At 38.2% G+C, this 24,354-nt stretch overlaps 1 pseudogene; it reads left to right on the forward strand.

Annotated features, from left to right (window-relative positions):
* The window catches only part of LOC115893653, a 69,038-nt pseudogene that overhangs the window by 22,359 nt on the left and 22,325 nt on the right, over positions 1 to 24,354 (forward strand).

The following is a 24,354-nucleotide window of genomic DNA, read 5'->3' on the forward strand; positions in this document are numbered from 1 at the left end:
GATGAAGAAACTAGTTGATATTCAATATTGTTCCTGCTTCAGGAGCAACTTAAAAATAACGTAGTGCAACAGAGGACATACCTCTAGGTAGATGATAGTTCAAAGGCATTTGTGGCCATTATCAGATGAGTAGTCTAGAAAATAATAATTAGAACTCATCAGGGGCAAAAAAGAATCCTATGGGCAGAGGAAGGTCCTCAGAGGATGTGGGATGTAAGCCAAACTCTAAAGAATAATGTATATGGAACCCAGAATTCCAAGATTCCAATCTTACTTTCTAGTCACAACTCTGCCAATTGCCAGTGGTGAAGCTGGTATAAGCCACGTATCTCTGAGCCAATTTTCTTACCTTCAAAGTGAAGACAATAGCAGCAGCCATACCTTCCTTAGGGTGTTTTGCAGGCTAAATGAGATAATGGGTGAGAAAGCATCTTCAAAATTGCTACCTTCTTTTGAACTATAGTGTTACTGTTGGTAATAATATTATAAGCAGAGCTGAATGGGGAGTTCCTAAGCAACCATCTGAACTCAGGTATGGAGGTGGGATTGCAGATGGCATGTTGGCAGGAGCTTGTAGGAAAGTTGGCCATTCAGATTAGAAGAGGGTGAACCATTAATGCCTCAGTCAGTTACTTCTACAGGCAATTGGAACTTCTTGTCATCAAACAAGGTGAAGAGACTGGGCATTTGAGAGTAATTGCATCCCTATAAAGAAATCATACTTTCACAGAAAAATTTCTGTAGGATCTCACCAATCGGGTATCTAGATTCAAGCCCAAGAATTCTGCCTCCTGTTCACAACATGGAATTTCTCAGTTGTTAGTCTGTGATTATTTCACAAAGTGTGTAGGGGGATGGATAGGATATTTGTAGCATATTTAATTAGGAGAAAAAGTTACTGTATATACATATGCATCTACACATGTGTGTGCATATTTGTGTGTCTATATATACACACGTGTGTGTGTATGTGTGTGTATTTTAAACTTTCTAGAAAACAGTAAGAAAAAAACAGATAACCCAATAGAAAATACAAAATTTAGTTGTCCAGTCTATTTTTTCATGTTCGTTCATATGGCCTATCTACAGTTTGGGGTAGTGATGAATTATGCTGATGTGAACATTTTGGTCATGTATCTTGGTGCACAAATGCATTAATTTTTCTGGGCTAAATATACCTGGAAGTAGAATTGTTGAACTGTAGGGTTTATCTATTTTCAACTTTTGTAAATAATGTGATGCTATTTTCCAAAGTAGTTATACCAATTTTTACTCCTATGAACAGTATGTGAGAGTTCTTACTGCCAGTTCTTGGTATTACTGGAGTTATAAATTTTGCCAGTTTGGTTAGAGAATAGTGTCTTTTATTGTTGTCTTAATTTGTACTATATTGATTACTGCTGAAGTTCAGCACAATTTTGGTTTCATTTTTTTTTTCCCCAAATCTTTCACCGATTTTTACTTGTGTAAGAATGAACTACAACTAAATACAAGCAGAATAAATGGAAATGAATATATGGGGAGTTAATTTGTTCTGTTCCTAACTGAGTGATAGAAATTGGTGTTTGTGTGGTAACTGTTGTCAAACTGAATCTAGAATTTTTTTGATATTTGAAAGAGCTTTTATTTTTAAAATATGCTCATAATAATAAGAATTTAGTGATAATTTTACAATGTGCAAGCTATGAGGTCTAGTAAAAGAACACTGTGGTCTTTTAAATTGAAAAAGAACTAGGTTTATGTGTTGCTATCATCTACTCTCTGGACCCTCTAGAAGCTTCACTTTCCAACTCGATAAAAGGCAACAATAAATTCCCAGAAAGCTATTGGGAGTAATAAATTGGTTAAGGTATATAAAGTTTCTAGCAAAACACATTGACTAAATAAATATCAGTTTCCTTTCCTCTTCTTCCAAGCCTCACTTATTTAAACAATATCCATTGAGTGCCCACAGTGGACTATTTCTTTAACATAGGTCACCTATGAATCAAGCAAATATAATAAACACATACTTCAGATCCTAGGTCAAAAATATGTGCTGGCTTTGGAATGGGGATATACAGTGGAGTGAAATAGAGAGCTTAGAAGCAACTATGTATATATGTGTATATATACACATATATATATGTATATATGTATATGTGTATATACGTATATATACACATATACGTATAAATATATATATGTGTGTATATGTATGTGTATATATATATGCTGAGGCTGGGCACAGTTGCTCATGCCTGTAATCCCAGCACTTTGTGAGGTGAGGCCAGCAGATCACCTGAGGTCAGGAATTTGAGACCAGCCTGGCAACATGGTGAAACCACATCTCTACTAAAAATACAAAAATTAGTGGGGCATGGTGGCAGGTGCCCGTAATCCCAGCTACTTGGGAGGCTGAGATAGGAGAATTGCTTGAACCCAGGAGGTGGAGGTTGCAGTAGCTGAGATCTCACCACCACGCTCCAGCCTGGGTGACAGAGCTAGGCTCCATCTCAAAAAAAAAAATGTGTGTGTGTGTGTGTGTGTGTGTGTGTATATATATATGCTGCATCCTTGGGCCAACATTAGTGATATATATGTATATATATGTGTATATATATACATGTATACGTATATATATGTGTGTATATATACATGTACATGTATATATATGTGTATGTATAAGCATATGTACATGTATATATATGCAGTATATATATACATGTACATGTATATATATGCTGCATCCTTGGGCCAACATTAGTGAAGTCCATATCAGTTAAAGGAATTTGTTGGATTTTGCCTGATTGGTTGAAAACAATTGTGATGACATGGTCAGAAATATCAAAGAAGTGCTAGTTTGGTGAAAAAGGTGAGAAGTTTGCCCCATAATATGTTGTATTTTAGATGCTAACATGTCTCCTCTCTGGGGATGTGCCTCAATACTTAAGAAACCTGAACTGGGAGCTCAGAAGAAAGGTGAAAGTTGAGACTAGGTAGATAAGGAAAGCCAAATGAACCTACATATTTAATGTACCTTTTTTTGAATATCAAATTTTATATATATACACACACATACATATATATGTATATATAAAATTTGTATTTTATATATGCAGATACACATATTATATATACATGTATGTATAAATAAAAAATAAAATATATTTATATATATACACACACACCAAAATATATATCATGGTAAAAATGTTAAAAAAAGTAAATCAAACAAAGCTTTTATAGTTTAGAAAGTGATATAACTAAATTTCTGTTATAAACTTTTCTGTATATGTTCTATTTCACACTTCAAATGTTTAGAAACAGATAGACCCAACAGAGCTCCTATATCCAAAAGTTTATTTAAAAAAACTAAAGGGGAGATAAGACCTATACATAAGTAACTTTAATTCTATGTAGCAAATAATAAAAACCAACAAGAGATACATATAAAATGCTATAGTAACGGATGAAGAATAGATTCTAGGGTGGGGAATTGAGGAAGATAACTTTGCTCTGGACAAGAGAGATACAGTAAAATAGAAGAGAAATCATGCAGATATATTTCGCAAACAATGTCTGTTTGGCTGGAGTGTAATATCTGTGGAGAGAAGTAATGAAAAATAAGTTTGGAATGATATGTTGGTATCCAACAGTAGGGATATTATCTTTCAAATTGAGGTTTTCAAATTTAAGCTATAGATTCAAACTTCACTAAAGAAATTCTGGATATCATGCAGATAGATGTCAGAGATAAGGCAGAATCTCAACTACTGTAGAAGAATATTTAAAACAGCTTTCCTTATGCACCTATGTTAAAGTAAAGCACTTGTTTGCCCCAGAGAAAATTTTCAGCATTTTATATATGAGCACATATCCATCTAAAACATTATTTGAGCACCTGCTCTAGCAAATATTGGTATTCTGTGTATCCAGAATCCATTCTCCTACTTAAAATATCGTGACTTTCTTGGAGAATGACCTCTTTCTTGGAGAATAGATTGGTGGGAGAAGAGTGTCTAGTTCCTGTACCCTCGCCACCCACAAGTTTATGAAAGCTGAGGCAAGGATAACATTTCCTTCCCTGCCCCCAAAGGAAGAGAAATCTGTACAGAGAGATTCATGAAGGTGCACAGAGAGGCAGGCATGAGTCCGAAGCTCAGCCAACAAAAAGTTCTCACTCCCCTAAATTTGAATCTGCAAGGGATGGAAAGATAGCATCAAGGCTTGGAGCTCATTTGCTATAGCAGGGAAATGCTGGTGGGACCATTCCAGACATGACATGGTTCTTTGCTTCTGACTTCCGTTCCTCAGCCCTCTGAAATGCTCCTGCATTTTGCCCAGTTTCCTTTTGATTCTGCAAACCTCTTGATATCCTTTCAATTACCTCCTTTTTTCCCTTTAAGTTAGCCTGAACTGGTGTCTATAATGAAACATAACTGATACCTCTAGCTTGTGAGAGATACTCTTCCATGGACGGTACAGTGAGCAAGAGTGAAGCCACTGACCTCACAAAATTATAAATGTTAAAGAGTATGAGGAATAAAGCACCCTCAATAATAAAAGAGAGGTCTACAACATTTCAATAAAAAGCAAAAAGTTTTATAAAAAATTATCAGGAAAGTGAATAATGCAAAGGACACTGCCCCAAAATTTAACTTAGCAGAAAATGAAGGAATTACCAAGGCATCCATTTTGTAATTATTTTTGTTCTTGCTAACAATGGTAATAAAGATCTGGAATTATTGGCACATAGGATGAAAGAGATCTTAGGGCTGTTTTTGTTCCCCTGTTGCGTGTTACTGACTAAGAAGTTGAGGCCTGGGGAGGAGAAGTGGTCTCTGAATTCTCACATCCAGGAAGTGACAGAGCGAGACTTTCTGCAGTGTTCTAACTCTGCATACCACCTCACACACCACAGCTGCTTGGCTGGTGGCCACAACCCCTTTTGTGCGTATGAGCAGCCATTTAGTTTGCTTAACGTTTTTGATAGAGTCAGACACATTTTTCTTACAAACATGTTTGTCCTTATAAACGCATTACTGATTTTCTGTTCAGATAACGGTCACTTTTTCTCTGAGTAATATATGAGCCTGGCTAAAGCTGGACAATGTTTTGTTCAGGAGCTAGTATGCTGACTTTCAAGTTAATTCCAACAACCACTTCTTTTTAGGTCACTCATTGGCTGCTCTTCAGATTTCTTTCTTCAATTCCAAGCACGTCTTATGTAAATAATAGTGTCTCTGATAGTGGATGCCATTGTGCGCTACCTGGATCTCCTAGCTGAAATCCTTCCAAGAATTTCCTTCAGTCAATGCAAGCCACCTCCCCTGCTGTTATGGCTCCAGGTGAAGATTAAACAGCTGTAGAAGTGTCATCCAACATTGGCCAGTGAGTAGTATGAAGGCCAGCCCCCGCTTATCCTGTTTCCTTGACACAGCTCCCAAGGGCCATCTTAGCTCCCAAGCACCCTGAAGGATTGGCTAAGGCCTTTGTTTCTCCCTCTCTCTGATTCTGCTGCCATCTTCCCTTATAGATGCTGTTCCTGAGAGTCCTTCCTGGAGAGCCATCTGCACACAGATCTCAGTGTCAGAGTCTATTTCCCAATGAATCTAATCTGAGAGATCTCCTCACTTGCTGTTTTTTTCCCACATGAAATAGGTATTTCATTTTACTTTATTTTATTAAGTTCAGCAGTACATGTGCAGGTGTGTTATACAGGTAAATAGTGTGTCATGGGGGTTTGGTGTACAAATTATTTTGTCACCCGGGTAATAAGCATAGTATCTGATAAGTAGTTTTTCAGCCTTCTTTCTCCTTCTCATCCTCCACCCTCAAGTCGGCCTTGGTATCTTTTGTTCCATTATTTGTGTTCAAATGTTTAGCTCTCACAAGTGAGAACATGTGATATTTAATTTTCTGTTCCTGTGTTAGTTCACTCAGGATAATGACCTCCAGCTCCATCCATGTTGCTGCAAAGAACATGATCTTGTTTCTTTTTATGATTGCATAGTATCCCATAGTGTATATATATCACATTTTCTTTATCCTTTCTACTGTTGATAGGCATTTAGGTTGATTCCATTTCTTTGCTCTTGTGAATAGTGCTGCAATGAACATATATGTATATGTGTCTTTATGACAGAACTGTTTATATTCCTCCTGGTATACCCCCAGGATTAGGATTGCTGGGTCAAATGAGAATTCTGTTTTAAGTTATTTGAGAAATTGCCACACTATTTTCCACAATGGCTGAACTAATTTACATTCCCCCCAACAGTGTATAAGCATTCTCTTTTCTTTGCAACCTCACAAGCATCTGTTATTTTTTGACTTTTTAGTAATAGCCATTCTGACTGGTGTGAGATGATATCTCATTGCATTTTTGATTTTCATTTCTCTAATGATCAGTGATTTTGAGCATCTTTCATATACTTGTTCACTGTATGTCTTCTTTCGAAAACTGTTCATGTCTTTTGTCCACTTTTTAATGGGGGTTGTTTGCTTTTTGCTTGTTAATTTAAGTCTCTTATAGATTCTGGATATTAGACCTTTGTTGGATGCAGAGTTTACAAATATTTTCTCCCATTCTGTAAGTTGCCTTTTTTACTCTATTCGTTTCTTTTGCTGTCCTCACCCACTCCTAATTATATGATCATTTCTGATGGCCAAATAATTTTTTTACCTTCTTTAAGATTGTGATTTGTGTTGCTAAGAACATCAGAGCTAAAGTCCTAAATCCTTAGACTTGTTTCTGGAAGTAAGCAGAAAACAGTGGCTAGTGTGCACAAAATTCACATCTCCTAGAGGTGTAAAGAGCCTTAGAAGCTATCCCCTCCTCAAATACTTCCTGATGGTTTTGTGTGTGCTGTGAGCTCTGGTGGGCATTGTCACCTTTGTTGTTTCTCATAATTACCCTGTTGACATTTAGGTTATTATCCTAGTTTTATAGTTGATAAATCCAAGGCCCCAAAATGTGAAGCGACTTATCGAGGATGAAACAGATGAAGAAGTGTCATCATTTTCTACTAAATGATAACCTGTGATTTATGAATCAGGTGTCCCATTTTACAGATGGTAAAACTGAGGCTCAGATACACAGATACTAAGTAAAAGAATCAGGATACCGATTCACTCTTTTGCTGGCTCTCCAAGTCTTTTACTCTATTCTTACCTCTCCATCATGCTCCACTTATTTTCACATGAGAAAACGAAGGCAAAAAAAAACAAACAAACAAACAAAAAAAAACCTCAAATGGTTTTTCCCATGTCATATAGCTAGACTGGTGGTGTTGAATCTAGGCTCCAGATTTTCTATCTCCCACTCCACACCACCAGCTAGCTCTCCTGCTCAGCATGCTCAGAATCTGTAGGACTACGGCTGCCTTTTCCAAACATGGTCGGTGCAATGGCATTCTCACTTTGACTGCAAAACTCTTCACCAAATATAAAACTGAAAATGTAGGCCACCTGTCCATGTGATTGTATTTCATAACTTAGAGCTAAAAATAGCTCTCAGCTTGCTTGGCCTGTATATAACATATTAAAAGCTCAAATTCAAATTCACTCGCTTCTTGGATTAATGTTAAGATTATGGCTTTCCAGACTTCTTTCTCTCACATTCTATCTCACCCAGCAGGGAATGGATTGTGCTTGTCCACATTATTTTCTATGTGAATTACTGAGCTGTTATTTTCAAAGATGAATTTCATGACCTTATACTCTTTTCTGTACCTGCATAATTCATTTTGGAGGGCACAGACTCTAGAACCAGACAGCAGGGTAAGCTTGGGTATCTGTGGCCAAGGCATGAAAACTTTGTCTTAATTTCCTCATCTGTGAAACGGAGATGAAATCATACATATTTCCTGAGGTTGTTTTGAGAAGTAAACAAACTAATTCATGGCCAGTGTTTAGCTAAAATCTGGACACACACACAGAGTGGACAAATAGGATAATTATAAACAAAAATCAACAAAATAAAAAATCACCACTACATAGCATGACCAATTTGTCCTAGTTTGCCTGGGACAATTTGTTTTCAAATCTGAGATTTGAAAGCCCCAAATCTCAGGAAATTTCTTAATTCTGGGCAAAGTGGAACAGTTGTTTACTCTACTCACCATCAACGAAACAAACAGAAGGTCTGAGTAATTCATTTATTCAAGAAATGTTCATTTATAACTAATAAGTTCTAGATAGTGTGATGGTGTTTTAAAGGTAAACATGTCAAAACTGTAGCCTCATGGGACACTCAAGCTAAGGAGAGAGAATTATGAAAATGGGCAAATTGTATATGTGCTCTCCTGAAAACTGGCACGAAATGGACAAAGAGTATAACTCTGAGATGCATTGTATTCAGAGGGACACAATCCAGGAATTTCATGGATTACACACTTCTGTCTAATACTGCTGCTTCCCCCCCGCCCCCAAGCATAAATGCTATGGGGAGTTAAGCGGGTTACATAAGAAAAAATTTTCTTTAAACAGGTAAGTTAAACAGTTTGCTGTTACATTACTGCGGTACTTCTCAGCATCTTTAATAGCCTAATGAACACTTAAATCTCAGATGGGAATGTTTTAAGTATTGTTTCTGAACTTTTAGACTTTTCAACAACATAGAATTTTTTTTAAACTCATGTGATGGTACCAGTATTCCATAGGGCTTTGACAGAAGGAAAGTCTAAATGGTATTTGGCATTGAACACAGAAAGCTCAAAGTAGGAAGAAAAGTGCCAAACCCCAACTCCTCATAAATAGAGACAGTAGTCCTGCTTCAGTCATCCGAGCCAGAACTGTGGTTCGTCACTGTTTTTCTTTTGGTTCATGAACCTCGTTTCAGAATTTAATAAGCACATGGATGCATAGAGGATAAGAAGCTTCAATCAAGAGCCTTGAACTTTGCAGAGCATCCTGAAGAGATGCTAAGTCTTCTTAGGAATTGAAAAATCTTCTCTAAGTGAATTTTGATCCTTCCTATCAGCAAAGATGGAAAAAAACTGCAGACTGAAATCAATACTAACACAAGAAATAAATTCCAAGCATGGACTAGCATGGGATAATAGTGTAGAATGCATAGAAGCAGGACTTAGATGAAATATAGTAGTCACTTTCATATACGGAGTACTTACTATTACATGCTTTATCTTATTTAATCAAGAGATATTTATCCTAGTATTTAGGCTGTGGCTTCTGAAATCAGACTTCTTGGTTTTGAATATTGGTTTTGCCATTTACTTGTGATGCAACCTGGAAGAAATTACCAAAATACCTCTAAGTCTTATAATTCCATCTATAAAGTAGCAATCATAAGACAGTAGTATCTTTTTCATCAGGCTTGTAGAGGTTACACGACATAATTGTTGCAGTCTGATTTCTAACTCGTAGTAAAGCTCAGTAAATATCACCTAATGTTTTTCAATTCCTGGATATCCTTGTTAACTTTCTGTCTCGTTGATCTGTCTAATGTTGACAGTGGAGTGTTGAAGTCTCCCATTATTATTGTATGGGAGTCTAAGTCTCTTTGTAAGTCTCTAAGGACTTGCTTTATGAATCTGGGTGCTCCTGTATTGGGTGCATATATATTTAGGATAGTTAGCTCTTCCTGTTGAATTGATCCCTTTACCATTATGTAATGGCCTTCTTTGTCTCTTTTGATCTTTGATGGTTTAAAGTCTATTTTATCAGAGACTAGGATTGCAACCCCTGCTTTTTTTTGTTCTCCATTTGCTTGGTAGATCTTCCTCCATCCCTTTATTTTGAGCCTATGTATGTCTCTGCATGTGAGATGGGTCTCCTGAATACAGCAGACTGATGGGTCTTGACTCTTTATCCAGTTTGCCAGTCTGTGTCTTTTAATTGGAGCATTTAGTCCATTAACATTTAAGGTTAATATTGTTATGTGTGAACTTGATCCTGCCATTATGATATTAACTGGTTATTTTGCTCATTAGTTGATGCAGTTGCTTCCTAGCCTCGATGGTCTTTACATTTTGGCATGTTTTTGCAATGGCTGGTACCAGTTGTTCCTTTCCATGTTTAGTGCTTCCTTCAGGGTCTCTTGTAAGGCAGGCCTGGTGGTGACAAAATCTCTAAGCATTTGCTTATCTGTAAAGGATTTTATTTCTCCTTCACTTATGAAACTTAGTTTGGCTGGATATGAAATTCTGGGTTGAAAATTCTTTTCTTTAAGAACGTTGAATATTGGCCCCCACTCTCTTCTGGCTTGTAGAGTTTCTGCCGAGAGGTCTGCTGTTAGTCTGATGGGCTTCCCTTTGTGGGTAACCCGACCTTTCTCTCTGGCTGCCCTTAAGATTTTTTCCTTCATTTCAACTTTGGTGAATCTGGCAATTATGTGTCTTGGAGTTGCTCTTCTTGAAGAGTATCTTTGTGGTGTTCTCTTTATTTCCTGAATTTGAATGTTGGCCTGCTCTACTAGGTTGGGGAAGTTCTCCTGGATGATATCCTGAAGAGTGTTTTCCAACTTGGTTCCATTTTCCCCCTCACTTTCAGGCACCCGAATCAGACGTAGATTTGGTCTTTTTACATAATCCCATACTTCTTGCAGGCTTTGTTCATTTCTTTTTCTTCTTTTTTCTTTTGGTTTCTCTTCTTGCTTCATTTCATTCATTTGATCCTCAATCGCTGATACTCTTTCTTCCAGTTGATCAAGTCGGTTACTGAAGCTTGTGGATTTGTCACGTATTTCTCGTGTCATGGTTTTCATCTCTGTCATTTCATTTATGACCTTCTCTGCATTAATTATTCTAGCTATCAGTTCTTCCACTCTTTTCTCAAGATTTTTAGTTTCTTTGCACTGGGTACGTAATTCCTCCTTTAGCTCTGAGAAGTTTGATGGACTGAAGCCTTCTTCTCTCATCTCGTCAAAGTCATTCTCTGACCAGCTTTGATCCATTCCTGGCGATGAGCTGCGCTCCTTTGCAGGGGTAGATGCGCTCTTATTTTTTGAATTTCCAGCTTTTCTGCCCTGCTTTTTCCCCATCTTTGTGGTTTTATCTGCCTCTGGTCTTTGATGATGGTGACGTACTGATGGGGTTTTGGTATAGGTGTTCTTCCTGTTTGATAGTTTTCCTTCTAACTGAACCCTCAGCTGTAGGTCTGCTGGAGATTGCTTGAGGTCCACTCCAGACCCTGTTTGCCTGGGTATCAGCAGCAGAGGCTGCAGAAGATAGAATATTGCTGAACAGCGAGTGTACCTGTCTGATTCTTACTTTGGAAGCTTCCTCTCAGGGGTGTACTCCACCCTGTGAGGTGTGGGGTGTCAGACTGCCCCTAGTGGGGGATGTCTCCCAGTTAGGCTACTCAGGGGTCAGGGACCCACTTGAGCAGGCAGTCTGTCCGTTCTCAGATCTCAACCTCCGTGTTGGGAGATCCACTGCTCTCTTCAAAGCTGTCAGACAGAGTCGTTTGCGTCTGCACAGGTTTCTGCTGCTTTTTTGTTGTTGTTGTTTAGCTGTGCCCTGTCCCCAGAGGTGGAGTCTACAGAGACAGGCAGTTTTCCTTGAGCTGCTGTGAACTCCACCCAGTTCAAGCTTCCCAGCGGCTTTGTTTACCTACTTAAGCCTCAGCAATGGCGGGCGCCCCTCCCCCAGCCTCCCTGCTGCCTTGCGGTTAGATCACAGACTGCTGTGCTAGCAATGAGGGAGACTCCGTGGCCGTGGGACCCTCCCGGCCAGGTGTGGGTATAATCTCCTGGTGTGCCCGTTTGCTTAAAGCGCAGTATTGGGGTGGGAATTACCCGATTTTCCAGGTGTTGTGTGTCTCAGTTCCCCTGGCTAGGAAAAGGGATTCCCTTCCCCCTTGCACTTCCCAGGTGAGGTGATGCCTCGCCCTGCTTCAGCTCTCGCTGGTCGGGCTGCAGCAGCTGACCAGCACCGATTGTCTGGCACTCCCTAGTGAGATGAACCCAGTACCTCAGTTGAAAATGCAGAAATCACCGGTCTTCTGTGTTGCTCGCGCTGGGAGTTGGAGACTGGAGCTGTTCCTATTCGGCCATCTTGCTCTGCCCCCACCTAATGTTTTTCTTATTATTATTAGGTGGGTATTATTCTTAGCATTTTCATTTAATGGAAGAGGTAACTGAGAACAGGAGTGATCTATAGCAGACTCTTCCTATCAACCCCATTTAGGGGTTCATTATTGACGAGAAACAGGAAAGCAGTGTCATATATTTCAGCCTCATTTTTTTCTCAGAAGAAATTATATTAATGAAATATGTTCTTGGTCTCTTTCTAAATTATTTTTTTCTGAGTCACCCTTTAGGAAAGTGATATTTATATCTTTGTGAATCACACCCACACTTGTGTGGGTTCTCTCCTTGGGTCATATGTACTTTTAGTGTGTCTTTATATTTTGGGGACACTGGGAGATGTTCTTTACAGCACATATATAACCTTAAGATACTCTCTTCTGATTTAGGAGGGACCCTCATATCCCTAGGCCCTGCTGCAGAAGTCATTCCTCACAGGTTTCAGTTGCCTCTGGTCTGTCCTCTGTCCCACCTACACAGCAGAAGTAAAAAGGAGAGAGAGAGAGAAGCCACCGAAACAAAAAACATTCTGTATTTTAAAGTCAGAAGCAATGTCTTTATTTCCTTTTTCTTTTCTTTTTCTTTTCTTTTTTTTTTTTTGAGACAGAGTCTTGCCTTGTTGCCCAGGCTGGAGTGCAGTGGCTCGATCTCAGCTCACTGCAAGCTCCACCTCCTGGGTTCCTGCCATTCTCCTGCCTCAGCCTCCCGAGTAGCTGGGACTACAGGCGCCCGCCACCTCGCCCGGCCAACTTTTTTGTATTTTTAGTAGAGATGGGGTTTCACCGTGTTAGCCAGGATGGTCTCGATCTCCTGACCTTGTGATCCGCCCACCTCGGCCTACCAAAGTGCTGGAATTACAAACGTGAGCCACCGCACTCGGCCTCCTTTTTCTTTTTTAAATATTTTGATAAGAACACAACATGAAATTTATCCTCTTCATAAATTTGTAAGTGCACAATACAGTAATGTTAACTATAGGTAAAATGTTGTAATGTTGTATAGCAGATCTTGCATAACTGAATTTTTTTTTTTTTTTTTGAGGCAGGATCTCACTCTGTCGCCCACGCTGAAGGGCAGTGGTACTATCATAGCTCAATGTAACCTGGAACTCCTGGGCTAAAGCAATCCTTCCACCTCAGCTTCCCAAAGAACTAGGATTGCAAGTGTGAGCCACTGCAACTGGCCACATAATGGAAACTATATCCTTCGAGCAACTCAGCATTGCCCCCTCCCCCTGCCCCTAACAACCACCATTCACTGTATGTTTCTATGATTTTGGCTATTTTAGATACTTTATAAAAATGGAATCAAGTAGTATTTGTCCTTCTGTGATTGGCTTGTTTCACTGAGCGTGATGTCCTCCAGGTTCATTCATGTTGTTGCATATGGCAGAGTTTTCTTCTCCTTAAAGGCAGATAGTATTCTACACAGGTTTGATCTTTTTTTGATTTCTCCTCTGTCCAGCCTATGTGAGAGAGCAAGAGAAAGAGAAAGAGAGAGAAAGGGAGAGGGAGAGCAAAAGAGAGAGGAGCCAAAGAAACATAAATGTTCTGTGATTATTTTTAAGTCAGGAGTGAATGTTTTTATTTATTTTTAAATAAAACAGAAAAACACCTCTAAAACTCTTGGAAGGTTCATGATTATCTGCCGACTTGTGTTTGTTTCATTCATGAAGTATTTAACTCAGTCCACATCCAAGAAGAATATTTAAAGGGCACTGCAGAATGTGTGTAACTCCACCACGAGAGGGCTAGTTTGACTTGGTCAGACAGCCATTTGAATTCCATCGTTCATTGATTATTAGGCTTATTATTTCAATGTACATTTGTGAGGCACCTGCTATAAGCTAGACCCTAGCAAGCATATTGACTACCTCATAGTATACATACTGGTGGTTGGATATGGAAGTTGAATTTTATTCTCTAGGCAGTCACAGATGTCATTTTGTCATTTCTGTCTTTCCCTGTACATCCTGCTCTGCCATCTCTCTGGTCCTCCATGCCACAGGAGGCTCACTTTATAAACTAGATCATCTGGACTCTCGTTCCTTGTGGCTTCATGGATTTGGCCAGTTGGTGATCAAAAGGCAGGAGGAAAGAGATGCTGAGGTCTTTATTCCCTCAACTCCCTGCTTGCTGAGCTGGAGATTGGTAGTAGCTGTATCTATTGAAACTCACACCCCTGCCAGGCTGCCGCTTTCTTATGGCTACCTTTTACTGCATGAGAAATAATGTTATTTCTATATAGATAGTTATAATTATTTGAACTTCTTTATATCACATATAAATCTACCCAGATTGCAAATAAGATTTTCTATCAGCATGTGATTTAAATTTTAGGATAAGTATTTTTTAACTGTTGCTTTTTTGTTACAAGAAATATTAACCCTAAAATGGAAACTTAATTGTGAATTCCTTATTTTTTAACTGTTTGTTTACTTCATGATTTTAGTCATTTTAGATATCGTTGAAGGCACTTAATATTAGTAATAAGGTCAAATATATAACTATAAATAGTAATAATGTTTTAAAATCTTATTTTTAATTGAATAGTAATTGCGTATATTTATGAGGCAAAATGTCATGTTTTGATATATGTTTACAATATGGAATGATTAAATCAGGCTAATTAACACATCTAGCACCTCACATACCATTTTTGTGGTAAAAATATTTAAAATGAACTTAACAATTTTAAAATATGAAATGCATTATTGTTTATTATAGTCACCATTCTGTGCAATAGTTCACTAAATCTTATTCCTGTTGTTTAACTGAAACTTTATACCCTTTGATCAATGTCTCCCCTTTTCACCATTCACCTTCCTCCCTCCTCAAACTCTTATAACCTTCATTCTACTCTCTACTTGTATGAATTCAACTTTTTTTTTAGATTCCACATATAAGTGATCATATGATATTTTTCTTTATGTGCCTGGCTTATTTCATTTAGCATGATGCCCTTCAGGTTTATCCAGGTTGTCACAAATAATAGGATTTCCCCTCCTCTTAAGGTTGAATAGTATTCCATTGTGTATATAATTATCAAAAAGATGAGTGGCAATGTGTTGGAGAGGGTGTAAAGAAAAGGGAACCATGGTGTGCTGTTGGTGAGAATGTAAGATAATTTGTATAACCTTGTGAAAACAGTATTGGAGTTCCTCAGAATACCAAAAATAGAATTACCACATAACAATAAGTTTTTAATTCTATGTTTACTATGCTGAGTCCTGCCATTTGTGTCAGTCATTTTCTTTCCAATGGGTTTCATTGGAATCTAATGTCTCCCCATTTTAAGTATCATGATGACATATCTGTTTACATTCATCGATCTCCTCATCCCCCTGCCCCATGCATAATTGCAGAAATACTATTCTATATGTGCTTCCAACCTCACTGTAGTATCCATCTTCGGTTAGGATCATCATCCTCCTGTCTTTACAGCTCAGATGGAGCCCTTGGACACAGAGGACACAGACAAAACTACATTCCTACTTTGCCATAGTCATTCCTAACCTGTACCCTCTGTCTATAGCCTAAAGAATAGGGAAGGTCAGAGTGCCCTTAGGAAAGTTCTTGGGAAGCAAAATCTCAATTAAGTTTGCAGCTTTCTGAGCACATAACAATAAGAACACACTTTATTTCACTTTTCCATATTTGCAATGTCACATCCTTCAAGATTCACACACCATTTCTTCAGCAGCAGGGAAGAGCAGGAGAAGGTCACATATGCCAAGCATTGACTCTGGTCAGGTATTTTTAGTTTTATTTAATTTTTATAAAATCTGTGTTAAGTTTCTGCTGTAATTCTTGTTATTTAAATGTGGAAGCTAAAATTTAAAGGGACCAAAGACCTTGCTAAACAGCTGATAGAGGCAGATTCAACATCCAAACTTTCTGTCTGACTTCAAAGTTTGTTTTTTGAAAACTGTATCCTTCTAGTTTTACTTTTTTGGGGATGAGCTTTTTATTTTTTTTATTTAAAAAATTTTTATTTTTAATTATTATGTACCCATTATCATGGATACATAACAATACGTATTTTTGATATTTTAATATAGGCATACAATGTGTAATGATCCAATCAGTGTAATTGGGGTATCCATCATCTCAAGCACTTATCATGTCTTTGGTCATTGCCATCTGACAGTATAAGTTCTTGAGGTTAGGAACAGTCTGGTTCATCTCTCCATCTCTAGCATCTAGCTGGATGAAGAAGATGGTGAGTAAGTGTTGGAATGGATGTATACAGTCACATACCAGTTTGGACAGTATCAGTTCTCAGTTGAAAGGTTTTGGAGCATTCACTTTGCCTGATCTACGCATGTCTGCCAAGGCACATATCTGTGGCTGCTTCTGTTGATGTATTTCTGTAGTGTAAGCAAACCTTGAATTCAGAAAAATACCTGAGAGATTAAGAAAACCCCAACAGAATTTGCTATTGCATTTTTCTCTTTCTGGATGGCATGGATAAACTTTATTCAATGGAATGGTGATCATTAAAAAGTCAGGAAACAACAGATGCTGGAGAGGATGTGGAGAAATAGGAACACTTTTATACTGTTGGTGGGAGTGTAAACTAGTTCAACCATTTTGGAAGACAGTGTGGCAATTCCTCAAGGATCTAGAACTAGAAATACCATTTGACCCAGTAATCCCATTATTGGGTATATACCCAAAGGACTATAAATCATGCTACTATAAAGACACATGTACACGTATGTTTACCGCAGCACTATTCACAATAGCAAAAACTTGGAACCAACCCAAATGTCCATCAATGATAGACTGGATAAAGAAAATGTGGCACATATACCATGGAATACTATGCAGCCATAAAAAAGGATGAGTTCATGTCCTTTGCAGGGACACAGATGAAGCTGGAAACCATCATTCTGAGCAAACTATCACAAGGACAGAAAACCAAACACCACAGGTTCTCACTCATAAGTGGGAACTGAACAATGAGAACACTTGGACACAGGGTGGGGAACATCACTCATGGGGGCCTGTTGTGGGGTGGGGAGCAGGGGGAGGGATAGCATTAGGAGAAATGCCTAATGTAAATGAGGAGTTAATGGGTGCAGCAAACCAACATGGCACATTTATACCTATGTAACAAACCTGCATGTTGTGCGCATGTACCCTAGAACTTAAAGTATGTTAAAAAAAAAAAAAAAAGTTACTCAATGGAATATCATGGCTGAGTGGAACCTACGTTGAAGCATTCCTTTCATGTCTTCTGTCTTATTTATCTTGGACTGACTGACTCAGTTTTATTGGAGGAAAAGCAGTTGTTTCTTATCTGTAATTTGAACTGCACTCTATAAGGTATTCTATCTATTTTTTTGAGAGAAATGCTTTTCACTCAAATAATTATGTGGCATGAGTGCTCATGTATTTATTGAATGTCAAACACTGTTGTAAAATGGTAAGCTCGCAATGATTTCTGGTGGTAAGTATCACGATTGATTGCTTGCATTTTGTATGCTAGGCAGAGTGATGATAATTCAGAGATGAAGCTAACCTGGTAGATTGAGGTTGAATCAATCTTCAGCAAAGGTCTCCACTTTGCAGAGGTGAAAAACACAGGTTCATAAAGTTGAGTTCGTTACACTTCATGGTTTATTTCACTCTACGTTTGTTGGTCTCTGCCCCTCTTACCCTATTATTTAGCTATTTTTCTCCCTTAATATTAATCTCCAACTCTTCCCCCATTTCCTTTGTTGCAAAGGCATTAAGTCTAATATATTTAGATGCATGCGTTTCCTTGAAAATGATATTTTACAAATATTCTTAAATATTTTACAGTATTTTTAAAATATTGAATATTCTTACAATTTACATAAATGATGTGCTATAGATCTCTTTCTTTTTTCCTAGTTTTTTTTACTCAAGAGTTTGCTTTAGAGACCTATCCATGTGCTATACATAATTATAGTTAATTGTGTCAGATTACAGCATAACATTTTATGGTTTAAAAATGATAGTGCTATTGATATAAAACTTATATGCCATAAAATTCATGCTTCAAAATGTAAAGTTGGTGGTTATTATTATATTTACAGAGTTATGCAACCATCACCACTATCTAATTTTAGAATATTTCTATCACCTAAAAATAAATCCATTGGCAGTCACTTTCCATTCCATTCTCCCCTCTTCTAATTCCCTGGAAAGCACAAATCTACCTTCTTCTGTCTTCATGTTGTAGCATTTGCCAATACTTCATTCCTTTGTATAGCTGAATAATATTCATGTATTCTATGTATATACCACATTTTGCTATACATTCATCAGCTGATAGACATTTTGTCCTACTTTTGGCCATTATGCTTCTATGAACGTTTACATACAAGAGTTTGTTATGAACATACATTTCAATTCTTTTGGGTATATATTTAGGATTGGAGTTACTGGGTTTTATGGTAACTTTATGCTCACCTTTTGAGAAGATATTTTACAGCACTATTTAAAAATTCTAGCAGATATGAATGAGGGCTCCAACATCTTCAAATCCTTACCAACCTTTGCTTTTGCCTGTCTTTTTGGTTTTAGCCGTTCTAGTAGATCTGAAATGATATCTCATGGTAGTAAGTTTTGAAATTAGGAAGTCTGAGTCCTTCAACTTTTTCTTTTTCAAAATTGTTTTGGCTATTCTGGATTCCTTGCATTTCTTAATAAATTTTAGGATTAGCTTGACAATTTCTTTAAAAAGAAAAGCAGCTAGGATTTTGCTGGACATTGTGTTGAATCTGTAGATCAATAGGGGGAATATTTACATGTCTGCCCTTAGCCTTTACTTCCCAGTTGTACAGAACCTGATTGGACTTCCTGATTGTACAGTAAGTCAAAGTCTGCCAGAGATAAGAGATTAGGGAGTTCTCAGATTATCCTGATTATGGACACAATCCTGCATATATGCATGGACTTCTGAACAACACTCACCTCCAATTTTTCCTCAACCCTACTATTGCCATCTTGATGGAATCAATTCTGGATATATTAGTTGGGGTTCTCCAGAGAACCAATAAGATGCATCTATATCTATCTATCTATCTATCTATCTATCTATCTATCTATCTATCTATCTATCTACCTACCTACCTACCTACCTACCTACCTATCTATCCATTTATTTACATCTTAGTGAAAAGTATTGGCTTATGTGACTATGGGGACTGAGAAGTTCAATGACCTGCTGTCCATAAGCTGAAGATAGAGAAAAGCTTGGGGTGTGATTCAGAGGCCTGAGAGCCAGAGAGCCAATGGTATATGTTCCTGTACAGGTCTGAAGACCTGAGAACCAAGAGTGCCCCGGGAAGGAGAAGATCTGTTTCCCAGCTCAAGCAATCAGGCAGAGTGTGAATTCAAGCTTCCTCCACCTTTTTGCCCTATTTAGGTCCTTAACAGATTGGATCATGCTCCCTCATATTAGGAAGGGCCATCTGCTTTATTCTATTCAATTCAAATGCTTATCTCTTCTGGAAACACCCTCGCAAACACACCCAGAAATAATGTTTAACAAGTGATCTGAGCATGCTGTGGCCCAAGTTACATAAATTTTACCATCACAAGTTTGCCACTTGTGAACCTGACACCCATACACATCTCCTTAAACCAGGCTTGATCTCATTCAAGACAATAACAAGGACATAATCCACCTAACATTATACAACTATCCCACAAACAACTGAAGATGAGCTAATCCTTTCCCCAGAAGATGAGGTGAAGTCCTTGAGTGAGGTTTACTCTTTTCCTTGATATCCCATAACTTAAAAAAATGATACAAAATTAACAATAGTTAAATTCTGATGAAGTCAATATATCTCATGTCTCATGATAAAGTAATAAGAGAGGAAAGAAAACAAACACAAATATGTATTTATAATGAACTAAGAAATACTCATGACAATTACATTCTTTTTTTAAATAACTGATAACACGTCATAGCTGGCATTTGTAACTACCTTCTTTTACAGCCTATTCTATATTCCCTGTGTCTCCAACAAGTACTTCAGATATTCATGATTCTTTGCCTGATGAGGTGACCCAAACTTTCATTCCTAACTGGTCTGGACCATTCATAGTTCTGGCTGAATTGGGTCATTATAGTTTTCCATTGACCTTAATCATAGGGCATGTGCTCTAAATTATGGTCAGGGAACCAATGTTGAGATTCTGCTAGCTACTGAGTATGTCTATCCCAACTATGCATTCCAGAACTGGGGAAATGACAACTGGATGTGTTTGGGGACCCACTGGGCCCACTGTGAGACAAAACTGAGCTCCATTGATCACCTGATCTCCATAACCCTTTACTCTGACTGATGTGACACAGTGATGTTTTGTTCTTCCAGAATTAGGACAATTTCACAGTTACCCTGGTAAAAGGAAATAGGTCCCTGTGGGGAAGGCTGGAAGACAGATTAACAGTACAAATTTTTGGTCGTATATCAGGATTCTTTCGCAAGGGAACCTATCTTCCTCTTCTTTCAAAATTTCTAGGCAAGTAAGCTGAATTTAGTCTGGGAATTGATTGAGGGACCATGATTACATTTTTATGATTGAGGTTAGACTTTTGTTCACTTGATCTAGAACTTTTATGCTTGTAAATATCAAGTAAAACTTAGCAAGATTCCTGTCTATTTCACCTCTAGAAACATCATGAACAACTTTTGTTAACACCATAGATCCATGCATAAGACTGTTCTGACTTCTGCTTTGACTCTGCTGTCCATTCTGGTAACCTCACTCACTTTGGCTTTGGTGACTGAGTACCACCACTCGGTACCTGCCATCCAGAATGCAATCCTTCCCATTACATTTAGGTTTCTGAATGACTGAAGTTTCCAGTTACAGTTCTAACCTACAGAGAAGAGCAACCATGAAGCTATTCAAGGATGCTGGGGCTCCCCTCCCAAGTTAATTTTCTTTCAGTATTGATGAAAGGTGCTAGACCCTTCTAGTGTGGGGGATTAGTTCTTAAATGACAAGTTTATTCTAATACTCCAGTCTCCCTAAGCCTTTGAGTCAATCGTGCCTTCTACATTAAACCAAGACAGGTCAGGCATTTCTAATTCACTCACTGTGGTCCCCCTTTGGTCCATGTTTTATCCAACCAACCGAAGTGTTATAGCCCTTCTAATTCTTTGAGCTGCAACCTTCTATAATGCAGAATCTTTGATTAGTGACCCCATATCAATAAATTTGGTATGATTCAACATTATGTTCCTTCCATCATTATGTTACACCCTTAGAATCTATTGCCATATGTGTTTACTGGAGTCTTGTTTGTGTAAATTAGAAAACTCAAGTAGATCTTTGGAGCATCGAACAACTTCTCATGGGTCATACTTTCTACCTCATCTTTAAGAATCTCTTGGGGCTTGAGTCTACTTATAGGTCTAGATGCAAAGGGGCGGAGCTCTGAAAAGAATCAGCATTGTCTTGCATAGCAGTTGCTTCAGGGGAGGTCATTATAGTTTTCTAAGGCAATGCAGAGTTAATCTTCTCAAAGATGGGGGAAATGGCTAATATCACTGGAAGGAGAGAGATGATATCACTGGGGTGGGGATGGCATTGCCACTGGGGGCAGACAGGCCCCCTTCTACTGGGGATGAGTTGACCTCTTCTTCTAGGAGTAAGGAGACCTCTTCCTTTTTCACTGGCAAAGAAAACGTATCAGAATTTAGGGACTCAATGTCCCCAGCAGGGACTTTCCATGATGGCCAATCACAATTTACAGGAGCCCATTCTTTTCCAATATCAATGTCTTTACATTAACAGTAGACACCTTGAGAGGCTGGGGGTTTAACTTGCATTGTAAGTCACCCAGTCATAGGCTGAGATTCTACATTTAATCTTCAGCAACCTCAGCCCTGCAACTACAGAAGAAAAAAATCTCTTTCAGGGTACCATAGAAGACTCCATGTCATGTATATGGTGCTTGAGCTGCAAATTTGAATCCCTGAGCTCATTCTTTTCTTTCACCACTTCATCCAGTAGCATTAGGAGCAACCAAGGAATGTCATAATATTTGTTAGCTTTCCAAAACTACTTGGAAGTATATATACAGCACCCAGCTTCCTACTTCTTATAAGTGGTTGGTTAAGAGTATCCACTGTAGGCCAGGCATGGTTGCTCAAGCCTGTAATCTTAGCACTTTGGGAGGCTAAGGTGGGCAGATCACCTGAGCCCAGGAATTGAAGACTAGCCTGGGCAACATGGTAAAATCCCATCTCTTCAAAAAATGCAAAAATATTTAGCTGGGCATGGTGGGGCATGCCTGTAGTTCCAGCTCTTCAGAAGGCTGAGGTGGGAGGATGACTTGAACCCAGGAGGTGGAGGTTGCAGCGAGTCGAGATTGTGCCACCGCACGGCAGCCTGGGTAAAAGAGTGAGACACTGTATCAGGAAAAACAAACAAACAAACGAGATTACTCACTGCAAATATTTTGCATATCTCTCTTACCCATATATGCCATGGACTGTCAGTGCTTTCTTTACTGATAAAAAAGAGTCATTACCATCTTTAATAAAATTAAAAATCCAATTACAGAAACCCCAAACCAATTTAGAAAACTCATTCTTAAAATTCTGTTTTTCTAGAACCAGTTTTGGCACCAAAATCTGTATTCATAAGGGCTCTCCATAGAAACAGAACCAATAGAATATTGATAGATAGATAGGTATAGATAGATAGACAGATAGACAATTATAAGGCATTGGGTTACACAGTTGTGGAGGTTGAGATGTCCCACAATCTGATGTTTGCAAGCTGGAGACACAGGAAAACCTATAGTATATAGTTTGAAGCCTCAGAAACAGAAGTGCCAAGGACAGTAGAAGATTGATGTTTAGCTCAAGCAGTCAGGCAGAGTGCAAATTCAACCTTCCTCCACCTTTCTTCTATTTAGGCCCTTAACAGGTTGAGTGATTCCCACCTGCACTGGGGAGCGCTGTCTTCTTTACTGAGTCTACTGATTCAAATGCTAATCTCTTCTGGGAGCGCCCTCATAGACACACTCAGAAATAATGTTTAACCCGATATTTGGGCACCCCATGGCTCTGTCAAGTTGACACATAAAATTAATCAGCACACTGGATCTGGACATTTCTGCTTCCATTGTTCGGATTTCTTTACCCTTATCTCATTCTTTTAATTTCTTTATCTTTTCTTAATGAATCCTGGAAACTTCCTTTAACAGATCTTTGATCTCACTCATTTGTTCTTTGGTCCTACCTATTCTGTTAGTCAACCTATCTTTTCAGTTCTTTATTTCAACTTTTTAATTTTCCATATATATCTCTAAGGGATTGATTTCTATGTTATTATTGCTATTTCAATATCTTGCCTCGTTTCTCTAAATGTATTTATTATGCTTTAAATTCTTATTTTGTCTGTTCCATTAAATATTCTTCCATTTTAAACATAAGTTTTATTTTTCATTTTTAATAGTGCTCATACATTTTAGGTATATCTTTACTTTTTCTATGAGTTCATTTTTTCCCTGTCACTTATAAGCAGCCACAGTTTATGGTGTATATCTCAAGGCAGGAGACACAACCTAACACAGCTTGAGCACAGATTCTCCAGATAAATTTAGAAAGTATCTTTATATGTGTATTTATGTGGCAGGTATGTGTGTATCAATATAGGCAGTCTCCATGCTACAATTTAGAGCACTCCTATTATCCTTCCTCCTCTCCAACAGATAACTTTACCTTCCCAGGAAACTCTTAAATACCTCTTTTCTAGGATTTCTTTCTCTTTTTTTTAAAAAAAATTGCCTAGCCTACAGTGGTTTGGGAGGAAAAAAATGCTCAGAGGGCAACTAGCTTGAGTTCACTTATTTTTATTCATTGGAGTAAGAATGCTACACTGGGCCACCAGCTTGCGTTCACCTGTTTTTATCTGCTGCTTAGTCCAACAGAGATTTAGAACCACTTAAATGTAAATCTTTAACTCAGCTTGGAACCCCTTATTTCTCAAGGGTGCTGAGCTCATGCTATATTTCTTACTTGGCAATAGTGATGGGGCAAAGATATGTCTAGATGGGGCACTATGATAATTAATCCTGAGCGTCAACTTGATTGGATTGAAGGATACAAAGTATTGTTCCTGAAGTGTCTGTGAGGGTGTTGCCAAAGGAAATCAACATTTGATTCAGTGGACTGGGAGAGGCAGACCCACCCTCAATCTAGGTGGACACCATTTAATCAGCTGCAAGCACAGCTAGAATACAGCAGGCAGAAGAAATTGAAAAGACTAGACTTGCTGTCTTTCACCCTCCATATTCCTCCCATGCTGGCTGCTTCCTGC

Source organism: Rhinopithecus roxellana, chromosome 15 (genome assembly GCF_007565055.1).
Source record: "Rhinopithecus roxellana isolate Shanxi Qingling chromosome 15, ASM756505v1, whole genome shotgun sequence".
NCBI classification, from domain to species: domain Eukaryota; kingdom Metazoa; phylum Chordata; class Mammalia; order Primates; family Cercopithecidae; genus Rhinopithecus; species Rhinopithecus roxellana.